Source organism: Alosa alosa, chromosome 5, assembly GCF_017589495.1.
Source record: "Alosa alosa isolate M-15738 ecotype Scorff River chromosome 5, AALO_Geno_1.1, whole genome shotgun sequence".
Lineage (NCBI taxonomy): Eukaryota > Metazoa > Chordata > Actinopteri > Clupeiformes > Clupeidae > Alosa > Alosa alosa.
In genome coordinates, this window is record NC_063193.1 from 31,147,081 (window position 1) to 31,170,858 (window position 23,778).

Below are 23,778 nucleotides of genomic sequence, written 5' to 3' on the forward strand. Positions count from 1 at the left end.
TGTCAAAGCTTTCAGTGTTTGGTACACCCTTCAACACTTTAATATAAAAAAAATAACAGCATAATAATTCATTTCTATTCAATGGAGGTTCTAAAGGTAGATCTTATTAGAATGTTGTCTTCTAAAAGTAAATGTAAATATAATGTTGTCTTAACCCTGAATATCACTAACACACTTTCAGGTGTGTTCAACATTGACCACAGGCCAGAATAGGTAGCCTACTGCTGCTGAAGCGTTCCTGCAAAGCATTTATTTATGTGCATTTAGTGCCCTCTACTGGACTGAAAGGACAACATGCAGTTATTCATGCAGACTTCAATAAGCCTTTACCTGGTTCTGACAATGCATTTTGCATGCTGCTAGTAGGCTAACTCAGTTATCAACTTTTTTGGGGCTAAGGCACACCAAAGGTCAAACCAAAACGCCAAGGCACACCGATTTCTGGTTACTGTTTATAAAGTCTGTCACAAACATTATTATAGGCTATAACAGGGGTGTTCATTCTTACACCTATTTGTTTTCTATACAGAGTGTTCATGAACTGAGACCACAGTGATAGGCTGTATACAAATGGATTGGGTTCGGGACTCGGATTGGGTTCATGACCTGAGACCACAGTGATAAGGCTGTATAAAAATGGATTGGCTTCCTTGGAACACCAGTTGAGAATCACTGGGCTAACTTATCCAGATATGGGCCTCCAGTCTTATATTGTTGCTGTACACACACAGCAGTGTATCATAACTATTTTTAACCTGTTTTAAATATTTCCCCCAGGCATAACCAGTTTTTGGCAACATAATTACAGGCTAATAATATTATTATTACAAGGTCAAATTAGTAGTACAATGTTACAATAGCATTACATATTGATATGAATTTTTTTTTTTTTTTATAGCAGGACGGAAGCTACAGTGCTACACTCTGGGGGCATGATGTTAAAGATGCCCCAAGAGTGTAGCGCTGTAACTGCCTGGCTACTCTAGCTGTGGGCTGCAGCAACTCGAGCTAGGTAGCACCAAAATGTTTTCATTGTATTTCATACCGACAGTACTCTGTGACCTCGACAAACAAAGATCTATATGAAAAATCGCCTGAATTCTCCTTTAAGCTATATCATCAAATAATATTTCAAATAAAATATGGACAAAACTGTTAGTTCATCTAATTATAACACCTGAAATAGGCTTGAATGCATTCCTAAACATTGATTAAAGGTTATTTTTTTTCCTGCATATTGGTCAGCTGACAATATGGAAAGGAGAGAATAGCATTTAATGTAAGCTACCATCCAATCACTGGAATCCCTAGATTTTGGTTTTGATTTTTTTTGACAGGAGGAAGTGTTTATGACCATGCATGTGATTTGCTAATGATTCAATGCTGTTTGGGGACATTTAAGTATGTTTAAGATTTTTTTACTTTAGAGGCCTACCACTACTAGGCCTAGGCTACTAAAGAGACATACTGACAGAGAGTTTAGAGAGCTCTGAGCTCATATGTAGAAACCACAACTTTACATCCAACCTCAGTCTTAAAGCCAGAGCATGCAATCAGGATTGCAACATTTTGATGACCACACAAGTCTACTGTCAGACGTTTTTGAAGCAACGTCTAAACCACTAAAGAACATAATGCATTCACTGCAACTGCAATCCATCTATTCTACAGACTAGGCCTCACAGGCTCTAATGAGTTGGCAAACTGGAGTTTTACAGTCAGCCTACACTTTTCTTGCACATTTAATTGTAGCATAGTCTATCCAGTGATTGTCCTCTTCGACAGACCTCATATTGCCCAATATTCCTGCAATAGACTTTACCCTATAGCCCAAAATTACAATACGGTCACCCTCTTCGTAAAAAAAAAAAGCTTCGAGAACTGATCTGTAAAGCACAGCACATCTCTGGTAGAGCATACTTGAGTTGTACTGTATGCATGGGTCGGTTCATATTCACTTCCGGAGGGGAAGAGCTGGGAGCGCAGCAGAGCAGCGGCTGAAGAAGCACAGCTGGAGAGGAGAGGAGGCCAGGCTGCCCGCTGTAAAGAGAGTCGCTGTCTGCGGGGGGAATGGACCACGACTGATTGGGTAAAGGTGAGCCTGCAAACAAAAGACAGCCTCTGACATGCGTGATATTGTCGATTGTCAAGTAGTCCCTTGGAGCGGGCGTGTGTTTACGGTTTTCTTTCTTCCAATTTTACTTGACAGGCTAATGTTAGCCGTTAATGTCCAACTGCTAATGTTAGCCAGGTAGCTAGCTAGTCATGTTTAGCCTGAATTGTAGCGTTAGCGCTGGTTGGCTAAGTGCGGTTAATGTTAGCTAGCTAGCAAAGTGGGTTAAGTAGGTAGTTTTGATTTGAAAGATCTCTGTACCTAGAGAAGACATTGAGCATTAATAATTCCCGACAACTTTTTAATGTTGTATAATAGTACAGTTCATCATCTTGACAACTTATTTTTGCAAACCAATTGAGCTGCATAGCGAACTGTCTAGAATTCGTTACGGTAGGCTTGCTGTTGGGCCAGCTGCGTTTCTTTACGACTTGAGAGGGCCAGAAATGCTCAAGAAAATAATCACTTCTGCTTTGCAACTTTCGCCCTCCCCACCCCTACATGGAGTCATTCGATGAGACGCACCAAGCAGCTTTAGCCAACCAACTTATCTTACAGGCTAGCTAACTAAACCTGTCTTAAGAAGCTTGTCAGTTGTTTCGGCACAGTACTCAACGTCTTATCCTTACTGAAAAGGTTAGCTAAGTTATCAGCTTAATTGATGACAGGGCAGAGATTGACTTTGTCGCAGCCCGCTTACGGCAACGTTAAGAGTTCATTCTAGGCTAATGCTATCACTAGCCAACAGCTAACTTCAATAGCAAACCGTTAGCTATCATTAGCCAGCACTAGTGGTAATGTTATCTTTAGGCTATCATAACTTTACCAGCTGCCACAAGCACTGGGAAAAGTATCACTGACAAGTGTAGGCAGTTGTCCGGGATCGCTTGCATACACTTTTGTGGGCTTTAACTTGTGTCTGTCAAGATGGATAGCATTTTTTGGCAAACGATTGCTAGCTAGCTAACTTATTATGTAGGAGGTGCTGTTGAAATTTGCATGCAAAGGCTTGCCTATATCCCACTTCTTAACAGACATATAGGAATGTCAGTAAACACGTAGTTCATTTATGAACAAGTGTTAATGTAACTATGAGTCAGTTCACACTGTAACAACCGCCCTGTCTTTGTGATGTAGTTGGTAGGACTTCAAGATAGTTTGGCTTTTGCCAGCTTGTTTTGCATGACAGCATCTGGAATGCAGTAACCCTGTTTTTAAAGAGAAACGTAGTAACTGCCCTAACGTACGTGCGAAGCGATAAGCAACCTGCGCCAAAGTACTTGTAGGGCAGCATCAAGCGCGCCGGAAGCACCGGTGCAGGGGGTGCGAACGCACCTCCACTTTTCTGGGGTAAAAAACAAACAAAAAAAGCGCAGTTGTTGAGCACAACACTGACACGACATCGCATTGATTAGAGCATGAACTACAGGTAGATCTACACTGTAGATCAGGGATGTCAAAGTCAAATACATTAGAGGGCCAAAAAAACAAATTTGCTACAAGCCGAGGGCCGGACTGGTTCAATGTTTATTAAAACATATTAAAATGACTGCACGTAACCTATTGAACCAAGACGTGTACTGTATTTTATTTAATGATTAAATGAATAATGACTGTGACTGAAGTGCGGGCAAAGTTTGCACAGAAATCTACGATTTTTCCCATCCTCACCAACCTTGTCATAAAACTTTAAATGATCATACGATGCCTCCTTGCTGCTTTGTCGTCTACATCAGCCTTTCTCAAACTTCTTTGACCTGAGGCCCAGTCAAGGCATACTTTGGGGTCATAGGGCCCACCTACATGAACCCACCCCCACCCCCCATTAAATTATCACAATTATTATTATTTTTATACTATATTGCTATACATGCACTTCAAAACAGTCAATGTTTAAAGTGCTAAGATTGTTCACAAAAGTTTGTGAAAACATGCACATCAGCGTAGGCTGCTGCTTTACTAATGTAAAATATAATTAGGCCTACAATAGTTTCATTGTTTTTGCATTGTTGCATGATGCTTGCATGAGAAATACTTCTCAAAACAACAGCAGTTATATGGGTGCCGTTGTTTTGGGATGTTTCCCTCATGCAAGCATCATACACTGATGAATATTTATATGCTATTTAATTACATTTAATTTGAATGCCTGAATGTAAGGATCATGTCAGGAAACACAATACCAGCTTTTGTGATGGTAAATGGCGGATCAGATCATGCGTAAATCACTGTCTATCTTTAACTAAGACTAATTAATAGCTTTTGGCTGACTTTAACCCTTAGAACCCGATTGACGCAAAGTGCGTCAAAAAACACACCCTTTCTTCTCTGTTACATTGCTCCGCGACTGTTCATCGCAACAAGATGAAACCTTTATTGCATGACAGAGAAGAAGTGGGGCTTTCAAAGAGACTACGCGACTTGTCTGTACGATCAAGTATGAAAATTAAAAAATCATGAAATTAAATCAAATTGCATCATATTTACAGTCTATACTTTCTCGTTAACCTGCGCACTCCATTACTCGTTTGAATTACTTTCATGAACCCATGATCCATGGTATCATGGATATCGATCTTTCTGGCTTATAAAAACAGACGAAGTGACTGCAAAATATTAACGTCATGTACACAAACCAACGCTGCACACCCATTACTCGTTTGAATTACTTCTCGCGGACCCGTGATCGGATAGATATGCCAACGTATGTCAGATGAAAGAGGAGACACAGAGCTATCATTTGATGCCAAATACATCCTTCTGGGTTATAAAACAGGCGAAGTGACAGCAAAATAATAACTTCATATAGCTGGACTTACCCCACGTTTTGTCTGTTTTGTGGCAAAGCATGTTTATAATCCAACGCTATCGTGTGTTTCTTTATGGCAAAACATGTTCATAATCCGGTTTTGAGATCCTAGCAAATTCCTGCATGGCATCCAATTCAAGGCTCACATTGCATCCCAATTTGTTCAACAAAGAAACACCTTTTTTGCCTTTACTTTGTTCATGGCAATGCAGTAAAAAGTTGAGAATCATCATGAGTGCATACACCATAGTCACACATGCTAACAGGCAAACTTGGGTCAAGTCAGGTCAGATCAGTTCGTGGTCACAGATATGGAGCGCCAGAATGGTCATTTTTCATTGCTAAATAAAAATGGCATTTATTTCCGTAAATCACACACCACATATTTCTGTAAATTGCTCAGCCCCAGAGTATCCCTCCAACATGGCAATTAAATTGCCCGTTTCAGGACAGTCTGCCCTACACACACATGAAATGCATGTAGAGCTATGAGCTTGCTGTGGTGAGATACAGGTCAAAATATAATATTTTTTATAATATGATTTTTATATTTTAATTCTTTAAAAATCAAAATAAAATCAATGCTAGTACTAATACATGAAATGATGGCAGATCTGGATAGCCTAGACTCTGCTGAAAAAAAAAAAAAAATATATATAATGTGTGTGTGGCACTTACAATGACCAGAATAAATCCTTATGAATAAAGGTAGTGAAAATGCCCTAAAAACAGCTTAGGGTTCTAAGGGTTAATACTTAATGCCAAACAGTGTTTTATATAGTCTGTGCTTTGTTTTTTATGGAAGTTGCATAAATCCACGTCGTTCTATTAAATGTCGTTTCATAATTAAATAGCCTTCCAATAGGTTGAAGCTTAGCTTTGCTACCAACGTGCACACGCATGCATTGAATAAACGCTCATACCACGACTTAATTCTATGCCTCTATGTTTGATGACACCAAACAAGTATTTCCTACTAATTGCAGAAATGGTTGTTTTCTTTTTCTGTCCGCCGGCTCCTTGATCAATTGCTCAGCAAATTATCAGACGATGGAATAATTTCACTCTGCAGACCATTGTCCACATTGCGGACCGCGGCCCATAGTTTGACAAATGGTGACCTGCATGCTGCCATATTAAGGCCTTTTTACGGTGAGTTTTAGCCGGGTTTTCGCGTGGAAGGCTCTGTAGAAATCTGGCACCCTATTCAACGAAGTTAAACTGAAAGAGCGTGCCGTTCACAGACACCAGAATGAAAGAGTTCACAGTAACGTCCATCCGGCAGTAGTAATACAGTACGTTCAGTTCACGTACGCTCAAAATATGAACGAGTTCATGAACTTTCGTTCAATGAACGCATTCAGGCACAACACTGGGGAGGGGGGTAGCTGAAAGTTGACATCTGCCCTGACTGAATACTGATGAATAATGAAGCTGAGGCCCACTTGCGGCGCCGCAGTGAGTTCGTGGGCTACCGTTGCATTGTGGGGAATGGAGTATTGGTGCGTGTAAAACAGCAGCCGGCGCCTGTGGCCTGCGGGCCGGTTCTAATACTAATCAAATATTATCCCGGGGGCCGTAGATAATTCATTCTAGCCTTGACTTTGACATGTCTGCTGTAGATCTATTTACAGCGCTGTAGGTTTAATTACTTCTGCTCTAGTCTGGCCTCCAAACCAGGTGACTGGTCCAGGAAAAGGGTTATCCTACGAGCAACCCTACAGTATGTCTATGCACCAGTGTTGCGGGGGTTAAAGGCCGTGTTGCAGGGTTCATTTTCCAACGAATTTGCACAATTTGCTTGTTGGTAATAAACATTTAAACTGTTATCCATTGTATTTGATGTTGTTGGGTATCACAAAACGGAATATAATACGAAAAAGCAGGTACTATTTCACAGCGTTTGAAGTGATTCTCCTTTCCCCCACAATGCATTGCATTACGTCACCTTGGGGAGGCTACAGACCAAAGCCCACCTTGAGACCCTTGAGAGTAACGAGAGAGGAGTAAAGAGAGACGAGTAAGGGATTGTTCAGCAGTAGATAGCGCAGATTATAGATAAATAGATAGGCTATAGATAGCCTAGATATGTATATAGACAGGTAGATAGATAGCTAGATAGATCATGTCATATGCTGGTCACGGGGGGAGCTTCTCGACCAGCGGCCAAAATGCACTCGCTTCCCTAGTTACTGCAGCTCTCCACCACAGTTTTCATCGGGACGGCACAGCCCACACAAGCACCTGCAAAACTGCGACTTGCCCATATTATCGCCCTCTTTGGTAAGCCGTACCCTGACGATGTCAATGGCAATCAATCACGAGCAGTAGTTATCGAAAATATTCATGCTGAAGACACGACCAGCCTAATCGGCGGCGGCTAGAAGCTAAGTTTGCAACAACAGGGGTGGCTCACAGGTGGGACTGGAAAGTTAGCCCATAGCTAGCTATCATGATGCTTTATATTCTGATCTTCTGACTAAGTTTGCCCGGTAGCCTACTTATCTGAACTAACGACATGATCACTATCACTAGATATAAAGAAAATGTTGACTTTCACTCGGTGCTGTTCACTGACAGTAACAAAAAGTGTAAAGAACGTTATAAGCATAATGCATTGAACTGAATAGGTGCATTATGTAGCCTCATAGCGAGGCCTCTCAAATTCAGAAAATTGCATTAAACTAAAATCGGAAGACATTGTTATCTTTGTTAGACCATAGGGTCGTTGTCATATAAATGCTGTAACGAAATTCGAAGTGTAAATATGCAAGGTTTATGTTGAAAGTGTAACCAGAGACTTTCTAATGAGGAGACACAGCACTCAAAAAATACTCCATAGAAATGCATGGGGCTAGTTTTTCACGCCAATATGGCCGTTGTCTACACATATCCCACCCCTTCCTCGGCAAAACGTCGACATGTGAATACATTGAGCCAATCATATGGTGTGTTGTGAAGACATCGTGCCAATCATGTGTTGTAATCTCGCCGCTGGAGCAAGATTGGTGTCGTGAAGCCTTGCGCACGCGCAGTTCGACCCAAAGACTGTGCCCGATGAGTGCCCATAAAACGTTGGTAAATGGCCGCCGAGTGGAGGGACTTGCCTAAAAGGACTTTGGTGTAACCGCGACCGTTTCCCATAGGAATGAATGTATAACATACCCTCCAAAACAAGACCTCCCGAAATTCAGAAAAAATTATTAAATTGATATCAGGCACCGTTATTACCATTGGTAGATCATAGGGTAGCTGTGATATAAATGCTGTGACGAAATTCGAAGTGTAAATATACAAACTTTATGTTGAAAGTGTAACCGCGATGTCCATTGAAATGCATTGAAATGAATGAAGCGCAGATCATGTAGTCCCCAAAGTGACGTCATCACCGAATTCCGTAAAAAAAACACGCTAATGCTAAAAACAACAAAAACGGGCATTTAACACCATTTGGAGACATTTTTAAAAATGATATACATATATTGAGTGCTTTATGTACCCATTAACAAGTGGTGGTTAACCTGCAACACAGGCTTTAAGGTTTTTTAACATCCGCACCCACCCGACCCTCAAAAATATGCGCTGATTAACGACCCGAACCCGACCTGACAAAAAAAAAAACAATGTGCCTATAGTGTAGGCTATATCCTTCGTAGTTCATATTGAGGTAGAGACAATGCTTTTTTATTAACTATACACTGAAACAAGAAGAATTTGCACTGTAGGCTATATGCTTCAACAAAGAGTTGTTGCTCTAGGCTTTGGCTCGCTAGCATGTTGGATTAATTGCATCTGAATCGCGCGAACACACACACACACACACACACACACACACACACACACACACACACACACACACACACACACACACACACACACACACACACACACACACACACACACACACACACACACACACACACACACACTGACAGACGTGTTCAATCGGTTTAAACCCTTGATATCTGTCTGTTACCTAAACTTAACATTTTAGGAACTGAACCAGAAATCTGTCTAATGAAAGAAAGTTGAAAATTATCATTATAGCATGTATCCACGAACTTAACAAAACTGCATCTGTCTAGTAGCCTGGCGGGCCATCCTATATCATTGAAATGTATAGTCTGGAATCGAACCATTCACCTCGCTTAATCCAAGGGGTGGGCAGAGAATTGTCTTTCAAACTGCCTAGGCATGCAATAGGCCAGCGCTCACGACCATATCCATTATCCGATTCGGCAAAGCGGCAAATACATCCTTCTTGAAAGGAATGACTTAAGTGCATTGTGTTGCTCAACTTTCAAAGAAAAGCACTAGTCCAACTCCTCCAAAGTTGACGCCAACGCCGATTCAAACAACCGCTCTTCGTTCGCCATAGCCACCTTCCTTGTTGTTCACTGTCGCAGGACTGTCGTTATCCTGTTAAGCCCGCCTTAAGACTCGCTAACAGAATAGAGCGCTGTGATTGGATGACGTCCACGGCGTCAGCCAATAGAAATCCCTATGGTTTGGTACTAGACGTACAGGCTGAGCAGATTGCCGCCGCTAGGGTGCGTCTAGATTTCTAGGCTATCTGTCTAGCAGGGCTTAAATTTCACTGCGGGATTGCGGGTATTATGCATAATTTGTTCAAGTCCCGCAACTCTAGCCATCATAATGCGAAAATTCCATACACTTTTACAGCCTGTCTGATGGCGTTAATATAGCCTAATCATTAAGTGGCGAAGTTGAATTGAACATAGCCTCATGCAGGCGCACACACTGCGGAATGAGAGAGAGAGAGAGAGAGAGAGAGAGAGAGAGAACCACTTTGGCGCTTACGCCAAATAGGCTCACGCTTACCATGGCAAACTTTTACATCTGGAAAGAGCTCCTTGGTAACGATCCTGCTAGCTCAGGTCACGTCAACACTTGATCCCAGAAAGATTGTCTTCGACATGTTAGTTTTTGAACATTTATTGTATCTAATGACATAGAAAACATAATAATTTGCATACACATACCGCACTATGCACAACTTTTATTCACTAGCGACTATAGCCTAAAACCGTCAGGTTGAAGGGGGGCTAATTACTCCATAGAATTACTCTCACGTATTTTCTTAAAGTGACAGGCACTCAATTACACCTACTCATCAGCAATGTGTACTCAATTGGACCTACACACCACATTAAAGATATGCCTAAGTGTTATAGGTTAAACGTCAATATGAGGCATTCAAATTACTAAATATGTTTAGCTACTAGTAAAATGCTAAATGCATTATTAAATAAATACACTCTATATGAATTCAAAAATATATGATAGAAACATATCACATAAGCTATCATTTTCAGTGTGTGTTTGTGTGTGTGGAGAGAGTCAAGCAGAATCTAGGATGTCCACTGTTGTGAATGATCCCACTACAGTATATATTACTGATGACGTCAGGGTGGTGGGGGCCCCAAAATCAAGCACTTTTTTAAAAAAAGTATCGAAGTATTGAAATCGCAATTCTTGACTTGGTATCAGAATCGACCCCCCCTCCCCCCCAAATTGTGTAAATCCCCCCTACATGAATAACCTAAGGGGGAAATTCCCCCCCATTTTGAAAAATGAATTTTAAGCCCTGTCTAGCCTAATGAAAGAAAGTTGAAATTATCATTAGGCCTGTAACATGCATCCACGAACTTAACAAAAATGCATTTGTACGATCCTGTTTGAGTTAGCTTAGCTGTTTGGCTGCACTGTGTAAAAAAAAAAAAAATGGAATCCACCGTTCCAGGATTTAATCTATTTCGACGCGCCTCCAGCACCTGACCAGCTGAGCTGAAAGTCGCCACTTGACGCTTGTTAAGTGGGAATGCAGGTTGCAGCGCACCCTCTGTCACGCCTGTGTGGGGGGAATGCAGCTTGCAGCACCCTCTGTCACGCTCCTGTGTGGGGGGAATGCAGGTTGCAGCGCACCCTCTGTCACGCGCCTGTGTGAGGGGGAATGCAGGTTGCAGCGCACCCTCTGTCACGCTCCTGTGTGAGGGGGAATGCAGGTTGCAGCGCACCCTCTGTCACGCTCCTGTGTGAGGGGGAATGCAGGTTGCAGCGCACCCTCTGTCACGCTCCTGTGTGAGGGGGAGAGGGGAAGAGAAGATGGAAGGTCTTGTACACTAATCATATCTTAACCTGTTTTATGCAGTTAAGAGAGATTGCAAGAAGGTTTGTTGCACTTGATGTTCTGTAGCCTACATTATTAATAACTAAGTGAGAACTTTGTGAGAAGAAGTGCTTTGTCAATTTTTGACCCGCCCTGCCCACACCCGCGATATTATCCGATCAAGCTTACCCGCACCCGCTGTAACGGGTTGACCCCACGCAACACTAGGCTACTACGCACCAACCGTATCAATGCGACCAACGAGGCTACGATGATACTCAAGCTCAGTTCAGTTATCGTCACCACCACACTTACAAATCACTGTGCATTACTGCTCTACGCTACCTTAAGTTGTATTTGTTTTTGGAACTTGTGTGTGGAGGACTACAGAGATTGTTTCAATGTTTTTGATCGTTTCGATGTTATAGGGCTCTTATAAAATATGTCAGTGATTCACAGGCCAAATTATGCGGGTGCATCTTGGCACTGCGTGGAGAATGGGAATGACCTTGCGTGCACAGGACAGAAAATGGAGATTGTGATCATTATTATTGTCTATAGACTACCTCCTTTATTCCTTGAATGGACATTCAGGTTATGCTGGTGTGTCTGTGTCTTTCAATATCAGGCACAGTTTATTTTAACAGATTATTCATTTAGAACTTGTAGCCTAGACTAAATCACTCTGTGCGTAAAAAGACACTACTTGCAGTCCAATCAGCTTAAATGAAACCACCCGAAATCACTACACAGCACCAAGCCACACACCTAACATAACGACAGTTTTTTTGTTAGACTTTTTTAAAATTATTATTAGACTATCTTATATTGTAATATCCCACGTGAAGGCGTGCTTGAATAGTTGGCCTCTGGAATTTTTAAAATTGTCTCGGGGAACCCAGCCCGAAACCAGCTTTTTTTTTTTTTTGCACCCCACTTTCAAACTCGTTCCGGCGCCGTTGGGTAGCATCGTAAAATAAATGTCAATAGATGGATTGTCTTATATTATGTGGTTGATCCAGTTCCTCCGCGCAGTTTCCTATGCATGTTGCTTGTTTGCTGATATATGAATTTATAGTTTGCATTAAATGCATTCGTGCATGATTGTAGTTTTACAAAATGTTCTCATTTGTTTGGTAAATTTAAGCCTTATTTGAACAGACTGGTGTGAGTAAACCTGTTCAACATGTAGTTTGTTAATATAGCAATTTTTTATTTTGCTACTGACAGCGTGATTAAGTGCCTAGCTATAGTATCTGAGTTCCAATGCCTATAGAGAATAAAAAGGCAGACCAAGGCTATATAAAATGCTATATTAGTCTAGTACCGCCCACATAACCTGTTTACAGCCATAGGGACGTTTGTAGAAGCAGACATGAGTGACATCAAAGTTCAGAAGTGAATCAGATTTGATCAGATATAGGCACAAACAGCGCAATGGGTTCAGCATGCCAGGAAGGTGACCTAACCCCTGTTTAAGGTGAATTACTTGTTGTGTACTGTGCATTGCATGTTCAGAACGCACAGGATGGGTCAAAGTTCCTGCGGTTGGCACCACGCCAGGCTGGGTGATATGATTCACCTGAGATCGCCTGAGGTCGAGCACAGGCACAGAGCTACAGGCTCGAACAGCATTAATGGTGACTGCTCACGGCATAGTGCTAGCTGTGCAGACATTGCAGAACCGCATTATTACAGAACAGCATTATGGTGCTAGCCATGCAGACATTACAGAACAGCATTATTACGGAACCGCATTATGGTGCTAGCCATGCAGACATTACAGAACAACATTATAGTGCTAGCCATGCAGACATTTACAGAACCGCATTATGGTGCTAGCCGTGCAGACATTACAGAACAGCATTATTACAGAACAGCATCATAGTGCTAGTGCAGACATTACAGAACTGCATTATGGTGCTAGCCGTGCAGACATTACAGAACAGCATTATTACAGAACCGCATTATGGTGCTAGCCGTGCAGACATTACAGAACCGCATTATGGTGCAGACATTACAGAACAGCATTTAGTGCAGACATTGCAGAACAGCATTATAGTGCTGTTAATCAAATTATTCCATGAAAACAAAGTTGTGTGTCATGTTATTGAAGGAGAGTATCGTTGCTATGAGTCAGATGTGGGCTACAGTTAAAGGTTGTATCGGCGATAGCGAGGATACGTCACTTCTGTTGTTGATCAAACAAAACAGAGAGCTAGCTCGCTGCTCCCTCCCCCTCCATCCCATGCAATTACAACTCTCTTAAACGCGCATCTCGTCGGTTATTGGTTGAAACATTTAATTTTGCCATTGAGTGGTTGCCAACCCTTGTTGATAGCAATTGTTTTTGTGTACAGATCTCGGAGCCTAGGCTGCCTACAAAGACACGTTTTTTTGACGGCCTGCTTATGGGGCAGGCAGCTAGTGGGTCCATAAGCTATAGGCTACAACAAAGTGTTTCTGGAGAGAACATTGCATTTAGTCAGACCTGTGTGATAGTACAATATGACCAGACTATCTCTATTGCCGATTATATTCTGACCTACAGTCCACTCTAGCAGGCGTTAAATGACTGGAAGCTTTGTGGATTTAAAGATTGTCGTAATGTGCTGTCTCTGCTATTGTTGTTTTTCATCAGTCAGATTTTAAATATCCTGTGGTGGGTTGGACATATGTAGTGTCATCAAAATGCCCGCCCAGGTCTCCTGATGCAGGCGTGTGATGTGATGGCACAGGTCTCCTGATGCAGGCGTGTGATGTGATAGCACAGGTTTCCTGATGCAGGCGTGTGATGTGATCGCACAGGTCTCCTGATGTAGGCGTGTGATGTGATAGCACAGGTCTTCTGATGCAGGCGTGTGATGTGATAGAACAGGTCTCCTAATGCAGGCGTGTGATGTGATAGCACAGGCCTCCTGATGCAGGTGTGTGATCTAGCACAGGTCTCCTGATGCAGGTGTGTGATGTGATAGCACAGGTCTCCTGATGCAGGTGTGTGATGTGATAGCACAGGTCTCCTGATGCAGGCGTGTAATGTTATAGCACAGGTCTCCCAAACCCGCTTTTGCGTGTCCGTGTTTCTTTGAATAGAAGCTTCTTCTAAATACCAGTCTCTTTACCCTACTCTACTCTACTCAGAGTGGCATGGGAGGGGTCTCTCTCTACTCTACTGTACTCAGAGTGGCATGGGAGGGGGGGTCTCTCTTTACTCTACTCTACTCAGAGTGGCATGGTAGGGGGGGTCTCCCTTTATTCTACTCTACTCAGAGTGGCATGGGAGGGGCGTTTCTGGAACTTACTAGAGTCTCATGGATTAGAAACGCTGCTGCTGTTTCTCCCAGATTAGGCATAGGAGCGTCTGACCCTGAGCCGGATCTACACCAGACCTGGGCCAAGTCCGTATCAGATCTGGGTTGGATTTGGGCCGCAGTAGGTCGTCATCTCTGGTCCTCTGTCGCGGCCCTGCCTGAAAGCGCTGTGAGTAGGCCCGGTCAGTGAGGATAAAGCCAGGGAACAAGTAACTGTTGTTTTCAATTGTTTTGCACCCGGCCAACCCGCTCTTTTATTGACCTGATTGTACTCAGTCTGAGCTGTAAAACTCTGCATGTTCATAAAGCTAACCGTGTATCGCTCTAGAGCTGTAATAAAGTTCCATAGCTCTATGCCTCCATAGATATCCACATTGATGGAGTTGCTCTTCTGGCCGACACACACACACACACACACACACACACACACACACTAGGGCTGGGCGATATGGCTGAAAACTGTATCACGATATAAGTATTTCATACATTTCGGTCGATATCGATAATTATTGATTTTTAAAAAAAATCTATTTCAGATATGAACCAGAAGGGGAAAAAAGTTCAATTTAAACACTTTTGTTTTAAACTTAACCTTCCTCTGATTTTAATCACCTCAGTTATCAATCAAAGCAAACAGGGAAAAGAAATAGCAACACAATCACGAAAAACACTCAAATAAATAAATGTGCACATAAGTCTGAATGAAAAGCAGCACTGGTTGAAGCCTGGAAATATTGTAAACCAACTAGCTTAATTTGCTAGTTTATCATAGTCTACTGGTTAGACTGTTCAGTTTCCCCACGTGTGTTTCAGTTTCAAATGAGAGAGTCTGAGTTGAGGTAGGCCTACTTCTGTCGCCTACTCTGGTAGAGTTGCACATACAATGCAAGATATTTAGCCTATTTATTTATGGACAACGTAAGGCGGGAGGTGTGTGTTTTAATTATCGAAAGTTCTATCGAATGTATTTTTTATTGATATCGATTACATGTCTATTGCGATACATATCGCTATTGTTTTATCGCCCAGCCCTAACACACACATACATACACACACACACACACACACACACATACACACACACACACACACACACACACACACACACACACACACACACACAGGTTCTGCTGTCTAGTTATCTTCCTTATCCCAGTGATGGTCTCTGACTACGCAGCTATGTCCTCCAGTGAGCGGTCAAAGGGAGGGTGGCAGAGGCTGTTTAGTGGCAGAGTGAGATAAGACCGGCGTTATCAGACAGAGAGACAGAGAGAGAGAGAGAAAGATGTTGATTTGTACAGCCTCTACAGATTCACGCCCCCCAGGTATTGATTCGAATGGCATTATACATGTGGATGAGTCTGAGAATGTTTTCTGCAGGGTAACATACAATACTACTACCATAGATCAAGCTGTGTCATGCAATAGCATGACTTATGCTTATAGTTCTAGTCCAACGTTGATTTCTACCCAACATTATAGTAAAAGAAAAGACAAATTTAAAACTAGAAACCTAACAAATATTCTTTCCATACCTCAGCATATTCCTCAAAAGCCAGAGGCATTTTCAGCTAACATGGGTTTACTAAATATAGGTGCACTTACTACCAAAACCTTTGCAATCAATGATTTTATTAGTGAAAAAATTGGATTTTCTGTTTCTTGTTGAAACCTGGCTGACTTCAGACAGCTGAAGCTGTTCTTGTTGAGACTTGTCCCCCAAATTATAATTTCTTCCACTCAATTAGACAAGGCAAAGCGAGGTGGTGGAATTGCCTCCATTCTCTCAAACAAATATAGTTGCACACGAGTCAACTTTGGCTAATTCGCTTCCTTTGAGTATATTGCCCTCACTCTGAAGGCTGACCCAGTTGTACTTCTATTAACCTTATACCGCCCTCTAAACTATGGACTGGCTTTCTCGACCAGTTTTCTGAACTTATGTCGCTCATCATCACTAGCTATGATCGGATAATTGTAAATGGCGACTTCAATATTCATGTCAATAAGACAACTGATGCTAAAGCCAGTAAGTTCCTTAATGTGTTGGACAGTTTAGAGCTAAAGCAGCATGTTACAGGACCCACCCACAACCTTGGCAACACCCTCGATCTAGTCATTTCCAGAGGGATAGAAGTCACAGACTTATCAGTAAATGATATAAATATGTCTGATCATCATTGTGTATCTTTTAATATTGTACTACATACTCCAAAAATTCATCCCGAAATTGCAATCAAATCGCGACTCTTGGACATTAGAGCAGAACAGCAGTTCATAGCTCTTATAGACTCCATAAATTTAGATATTTTACATCATCCCATTGATCAAATGGTAGAGGCTCTTAATCGTGAATTAGGCTCTGCTTGACAGAGTGGCACCCTTAAAGACTAAAAAAAGGCCCTGTAGCAAACTGACACCTTGGATGAGCGAAAATATCCATGATCTAAAAAAGATCATGTAGGAAAGCTGAGAGAACATGGAGAAAAACTAAGTTACAGGTTCACCGTACCATTCTAAAAGAAAAAATTGCAAATTATAATAGAGCTATTCGGAATGAGAGGAGGAACCACTTCTCTAAGGTAATTGCTGAAAACAGTGGAAACTCTAGGGTGTTGTTCTCTACCATTGATAGGCTATTGCATCAAACACCTTTTGATACACTCAGTCAGGCATCCTCTCTAAGATGCGAAGAATTTGCAGACTTCTTCAAAACAAAGTCATTTCTATAAGGGAGGCTATTGGTAACACAAGTAATATGTTTGATAGTACACCCAAAAACAGCCCCCAAAATTAAGGTCCTTTAGCACTATTACTCAATCTGAGCTTGGTAAAATTATAACTCAAACCGGCTCCTCAACATGTGTTTTAGATCCAATCCCTACTACGTTCCTCAAAAAGTATATGATGGCTTAGCTCCCTTTTTTTCTCAAGGTAATAAATACCTCATTAGAAACAGGTATATTTCCAACTGCTTTTAAAACGCTGTTGTGAAACCTTTACTTAAAAAGTCAAAACTTGACCATACCAATCTGAGCAACTACAGGCCTATATCAAATCTATCGTTTTTTGAGCAAAGTACTTGAAAAAGTTGTTTGCAATCAGTTAAATACCTTCCTCAACGAAAACAGTATCCTTGAAAAATTCCAATCAGGTTTTAGATCAAATCACAGCACAGAAACGGCTCTAGTAAAGATAGTCAATGATCTCAGACTAGCTACCCGACTCAAAGTCTCAATCCTTATTCTTCTGGATTTGAGGCGGCATTTGACACCATTGATCATAGCATCCTAATTCACGCTTTGCTTGAAGTGGGTGGGTCTCTCTGATAATGCTCTAAACTGGTTTCAAACCTACATTGCTGGCAGAGATTTTCATATCAGTCTAGGAGATCATGTATCTGAAAAACATGACTTGCCTTTTGGTGTGGCCCAGGGGAGCTGCCTTGGTCCCCTGCTATTTTCTCTATACATGCTCCCCATTGGGAAACGCCATAAGTCAGCATAATGTAAACTTCCACAGCTCATGAGATGATACCCAATTGTATCTTTCTGTGGAGCCAACTAACCCAGATGGCCTTTGCTCCCTCACTGCATGCCTAACCTCCATTAATCAGTGGATGAGCAAAAACTTTTTGAAACTAAATGATGACAAAACAGAGGTACTTCTGGTTGGACCAAAACTAAAGCGAGATATTATTCTTAGTAATCTGGGAACTTGACACACCAGGTCAAACCAAAAGTAACAAGCCTCGTGTCATCTTAGATGCAGAGTTAAGTTTTAAGCCCCATATCAGTAAAGTTACTCAGACAGCCTATTTCCACTTGAGAAACATTGCCAAAGTGCGGCCTTTTTAACTCAACAAGATGCAGAAAAACTAATTTCGCCTTTATCACTAGCAAGTTAGACTACTGCAATGCACTTTTCACTGGTCTTCCCAAAAACATCTAAAGAAATTGGCACTCATACAGAACTCTCTGGCTAGACTTTTAACTAAGACTAAGAAGAGAGAACACATCACCCCTGTGTTGGCTGAACTGCACTGGCTCCCTATTTCCTATAGAATTGATTTTAAGGTTATGTTAATTACTTACAAAGCTCTGAATGGCATAGCACCTTCATATATCTCTGAGCTTTTAATATCTTATCAACCACAAAGGAAACTTAGATCATCCAATTCTAATCTTTTAATCATTACCCAAAGTGCTCCACAAACAAAGTGGAGAAGCTGCGTTTATCCATTATGCCCCAAACTATGGAACACCCTGCCTCTGTACATCAAGCAGGCGAGTTCAGTAAATATTTTTAAAAGATCTGAAAACATACCTGTACAGGAAAGCTTTTAGTTAACTCATCTTATCCTGTAGACTACATTTTCAGATTATTCTACATCTGCTACTATTGGAGGGCAGCCAGCCAGAAGCAGATGGGCTCCCCTATTAAGTCAGGTTCTGCTCAAGGTTTCTTCCTGGAATATGGGAGTTTTCCTTGCCACAGTTGCCATATGGCGTGCTTGTGGGGGGTAAGAGGGTTAAGGCTGCCAGTCTTATGGCGTCATTTTCTATATTTTTTGATATGTTGCTGAGTATAACATAAACAGCAAAGAAAAGTGATTGATAATGACTGACTGACTATTATTGTGTTACATGCTTCAAATGTAAAGCACTTTGAGCTGCATTCTGTGTATGAAAGGTGCTATACAAATAAAGCTTTATTATTATTATTATTATTATTATTATAGCCTGGGCTGAGGATCGAGCAGAGGCAGCTAACCGAGTAGTGTTTATTTGCTCTGGAGGCACAGTCCGTGGTGTTGTCATTTGGCCAAGTCTAATTTGACTGTGTGGGGATGGGGACCGAGGGAGTGAGTGAGTGAGTGAGTGAACGGCCGAGTCCGAGCCCTGTGCCGGGGTATTTTTATCTGCACTGATTGTGCTGCTCGGCAAACATGCAAAGTCTTATTTCCCCTGCCAGCGCCACACTGAGCTGCTGAGCTGAGCTTCACTGCCTTTTTTTTTCTTTTTTAATTATCCGCTTGAAGATGCTAAGTGATTTTTTTTTTTTGAAGTAGGCTGCCTCAGCCTAGCGTTCCTCTGCCCCACCATCAAAATGGCTGCTCGCTATAGAAACCACGCATAAGCGTACGGCCCCAATGGGACGAGCCCTTGAGTTTGGCTCCGACAGGAAATGAGCTTGCGTCACTTACAGAGCCCCCATCGGAGAGCCGATCGGCTGATCGCCGGCTTTGTCACCACCGTCTCATCTTCACCGCGTTTCAGGACTGGAGTGTGCCATTCTCACAGCTCTGTAGAGATGTTTTAGGTGGGAGGCCTGTATGTAGGCCAGATGTCTTGAGGGACCAAGTGCCTGTGGCTGGGCAGATGTAGAGGACATGGTAAAGGACTGAGCTCTCTGCTTTGTCTGGAAACTGCAAGCTATTGAGGCCTCGATAGGAAATAACTGGCTGTGTTAAGTGTGTGTGTTAAGTGTGTGTGTTAAGTGTGTGTGTTAGTGTGTGCTGGTGTGTTAGTCTGTCTTAGGGTCAAGGGTGGTTTAGGTTTGCATGTGGACCATAAGCGAAGCAGTGTTTCCCCTACAATGTATTCATCAGCGGCGCAGCGCCGCTCCTGGAATTCAAGCGCCACTGCAAAAAAGTTGCCTAATTTAAAAAAAAAAACGTGAACTTCAGGAACAGCTGCCGTTAGTTCATGTTTGATGTCAACAAATAATAGTAACGTTGAAGGCGCAGTCAGGTATTCCACAGGAGATCACGCTTGTTTGTGTTTATGTTTAAGTTTATTAGCAGACGCAATTTTGTGCAAAAAAACGTAGCCTACATTATGTTAACCAAGGAACCAAATTAAAACCCAGCGAGATAGCTCGCCCTACCTTCAGTAACCTATTCCCAGATAAATTCCACGCATTGTTTCGTTTTTGTTTGTGATACAGGCAATGCTTTCAAGCCCTGTGTTGCTAACATACCTAGGCTGTGAAACTAAGGTCTAGCTAGCCTATTGGTGGGTTTAATTGAATTTGAGTAATAGGATATGCAACCATTTACATCTGGAGATAGTTTGTAATTCCTGTAGAGCTCACCAAAATTATAGAAATGATACAAGACACTTATCTCCTATAATCCAAGATAGATTTTCTTCGAGTTTTTGAGCATTTATTTCACCAAATGACATGGAAAACATAATTAATTTCATCCACATATTCTTATGCACCATGCACAACAACGCTACTAAGTTAGCTTAAAATCGTGAGAATCAATAAAGCCTCACGGGCCGTCACGGCATTAAAGTGATAGGCACTCAATTCGACTTGCACAGCACCAATACAGTGTAATGACATGAAAGAGAAGTCTATATAGTTTAAACAGTGCTGTGCAAAAGTTAAGACACTCATGCTGAAATTGACTAAAGGAAGGAATAAAAAACATCTTTTGCCTTTTGTGTTAATGCCTTAATTAAAAAAAAATAGGACATCAATTATTTTTGAATGTATTATGTATCGTAAATAAATAAATGTTATTATAGAAATAAATGTCTTAACTTATGCACAGCACTGTATATTCTAAATAGTAATAGTTTGTACAGTGGCCTACAGTGTACAGTTGTACAGTGGCTAACTACTAATAATGTAAATGAAAAAGGTGAAAGAAAAACATGAATAATCCTGTTCAAGTACTACAATAATCATGCTTTGTAAATGCTTGTGTTGTGTGTCATAATTTGTAACTCAATCTGTCCATTTCTTTCACAAAATCCACCAGAAGTCACCATTTAAAGGAGAATTCCGGTGTGATATTGACCTAAAGTGTGTTGAAACATGATACCGAGTGTGAACGTATGTCTCATAGCCCATCTCGGCTTGTCCCCTGCACTCCAAAATCTGAAGCTAGTTAGCCGATGCTACCAACAGCTTTTTCAATGGTGGTGCCCGGCATCGGGCTAGCCATGCAAATAAATCGCTGTTTTACACCATTTACGAGGCTCAATGTATCTCCACACTTCATTGGTAGACTTCGAGGGGCCCTGACATTTAAAAGCGAGACATTGAGAACTTTGAAAAAGCACTGGTAGTTTACTTACAAGGCGATTTATGCATACAGTATCTTCCCGAAGTTTAAGCGTTTGCAGCCATCTTGAATTTAGTCACGATAAGTCGAGCGACAAGTAAGAATGAACAGGTACCTGATCCACGATCAACAGCACCGCTGCTGGAAACATTTCTAGGGGAAACACTGCCAAGGCATGTCCATATCAATATATTGGGATGACAAAATTGTCCCTCAAAATTTTAGCAAACCCATATTTGAATTACTTTTTTCTATGAAGTCATATTCATTCCCAACGTGTCATAAAGATAAAGTGTACGTCTCCTGGACAGGCAGTTTAGACATGCTATCATTTGATTGGCTGAAGGGGATTTATCTGACAGCATAGGCTACTTGTCGCGTTAGTGGCAGACACAGAGGAGGCAAGCAGGTGTGCCGACAACGCTAAGTTATCTTGGCTCCCTGCCAGTGATGTCTATGTCCCCATCAAAGCCACCAAAAATCTACACCCTTGTTTAGGGTGTGTGAACATGTTACGGTGTGTTAGTGTGTCCTGGTGTGGTGTGTTTGTGTGTGTGGTTTGTTAGTGTGTGTTGACAGACGCTAATTACGGTTAGTCATATCTTAATCACCTTACACACCCACTTTCCTGAGAAGCAAAGCCTGAACGGATTCATGCCAACTGTCATCTCTTTTCCCCAAAGGGTTTGTGGAGTCCAGTGTGTGATACTCTCTCTGGACAGTGCTCCAGCCTGTGCTGCTGCTGCTGCAAGAGAGAGTGCAAGTTCTGAATGCTTTATTGGCATGAGAGATAGAGCAGTCATACAAAGGATGGGGTGGATAAGGAACAAGAAAACAGCCTGTCTAGCTCATTTGCTCTTTCTTCTTTTCCAGACCTCTCTTTTTCATCTCTCTCTCTTCTCATTTGTCCTTTCTTCTTTTCCAGACCTCTCTTTTTTCTCTCTCTCTTCTCATTTGTCCCCTCTTCTCCTCCATAGCTCTCTCCCTCTGCGTCGTCTCTTCCTCCTCTCCGTCTGCCAGGGTCCTTGTTTAGCGGGCTTGGCAGCTCTGGGTCCCGCTCCTGGCCTGTTCTGCGGGATGGCCAAATTGCGGCTTACCTTGAAGCAGGCCTCTGCTGGCCTCTGTTCCTGTCTCTCGGCCAGGCCAGTGCTGCCGCTCTGCTGACTCCACGCTTCCCACTGTGGCAATTCTCTTTAATGGACTGCGCAGCAGAAAGCCTGTCCTGCGCTTTTCTAAGAGGGAATCCCCCCTCCCATAGTCTCTCTAGTGCTCAGTAGTGGCAAAGAGCAGGCCAGGACGGCTAAGTGGAGGTGGACCCTGGACGCTGTAGTCAGACTCCTGATGGCCATGCTGTTATTGTTCTGCTCCTCCCTGTGAGACCACGCAGCCACACAGACTCGATACAGATACATGACGGCAAAGCGAAACACAATCTTCAGTTCTTTGTGGGCGTGTCGCAATTAAGGGTCGACCGGTATGCATTTTTTAAGGCCGATATCAGAGCCCGTCTACGGAGAGCCTCCCCACTCTATTAATCCCATACAAACCGAATTTGGTTGCAGTTCACCAGAGTTCACCTAGATGGCGATCGCGGGCGAGTCCAAAATACATGGGGTCCTATGGAGCTACATGGCTACATTTATTGTTTTCACCTATTTAACAACTGAAACCCTCAGATTTTATTTTATTAAAATGGTGGAAAATGGTGACTTTCCCCGCTCCCCCTAGCGTCCCCAGGCGGAAAACCAACCTTAGTTGTAACTTTGGGACTACCGTTAGAGAAGTGAAAAACTTTTCTAACGGTAGTCCCGGGACGTACCGGTAAGAGAAGTGAAAAACAAGAAACTCGTTTTAAATTGTGTTTCTTACCATGTTACATCCACATTGTTCTGCCTAACTTATGCTATCCGTTTTGCTAGCTTGTAAACAAATCCATGTGCTTTGTCGTTACCTTCGTTTTCGTCGTTTCGTCGTTTTCCACAGTTTAAAATAGCATAATGCACAACTTCTCCAGCAGAGGGGGAAATATAGCTAATCCTGCCAAGTTCCCTTTAAGGATAGTTTATTGAGTAAATGTTTATCCTTTTACACCTTAGATCTACTAAAAGTAGGCTACAAATACAAGCAGGCTGATACTGGTTGGGCTTGTAGGCTATTCCCCACACTGACAGGCTGCAGAGAAGAGGCATGCACTCTCTGGGAAACACGCACAACATGCAAACTTTGAATGCTGACAGCTGACTTGTTTTGTGAGAAGTGCAGGAAATCGCGTGAGAAACATCAGTGTAATGCTACTGCAAGTATTCTAATCAGGCTATAAAACAAACAAGTAAT

At 42.1% G+C, this 23,778-nt stretch overlaps 1 protein-coding gene across 1 annotated transcript in view; it reads left to right on the forward strand.

The window, feature by feature from the left end:
- The first annotated feature begins 1,973 nt into the window (after positions 1–1,973).
- The window catches only part of zbtb34 (zinc finger and BTB domain containing 34), a 37,924-nt gene continuing 16,119 nt past the window's right edge, over positions 1,974–23,778 (forward strand). The window contains exon 1 of the mRNA XM_048244557.1: positions 1,974–2,095. The gene's annotated coding sequence lies outside the window, so the exon portion shown is untranslated. The remainder of the gene's footprint in view (positions 2,096–23,778) is intronic.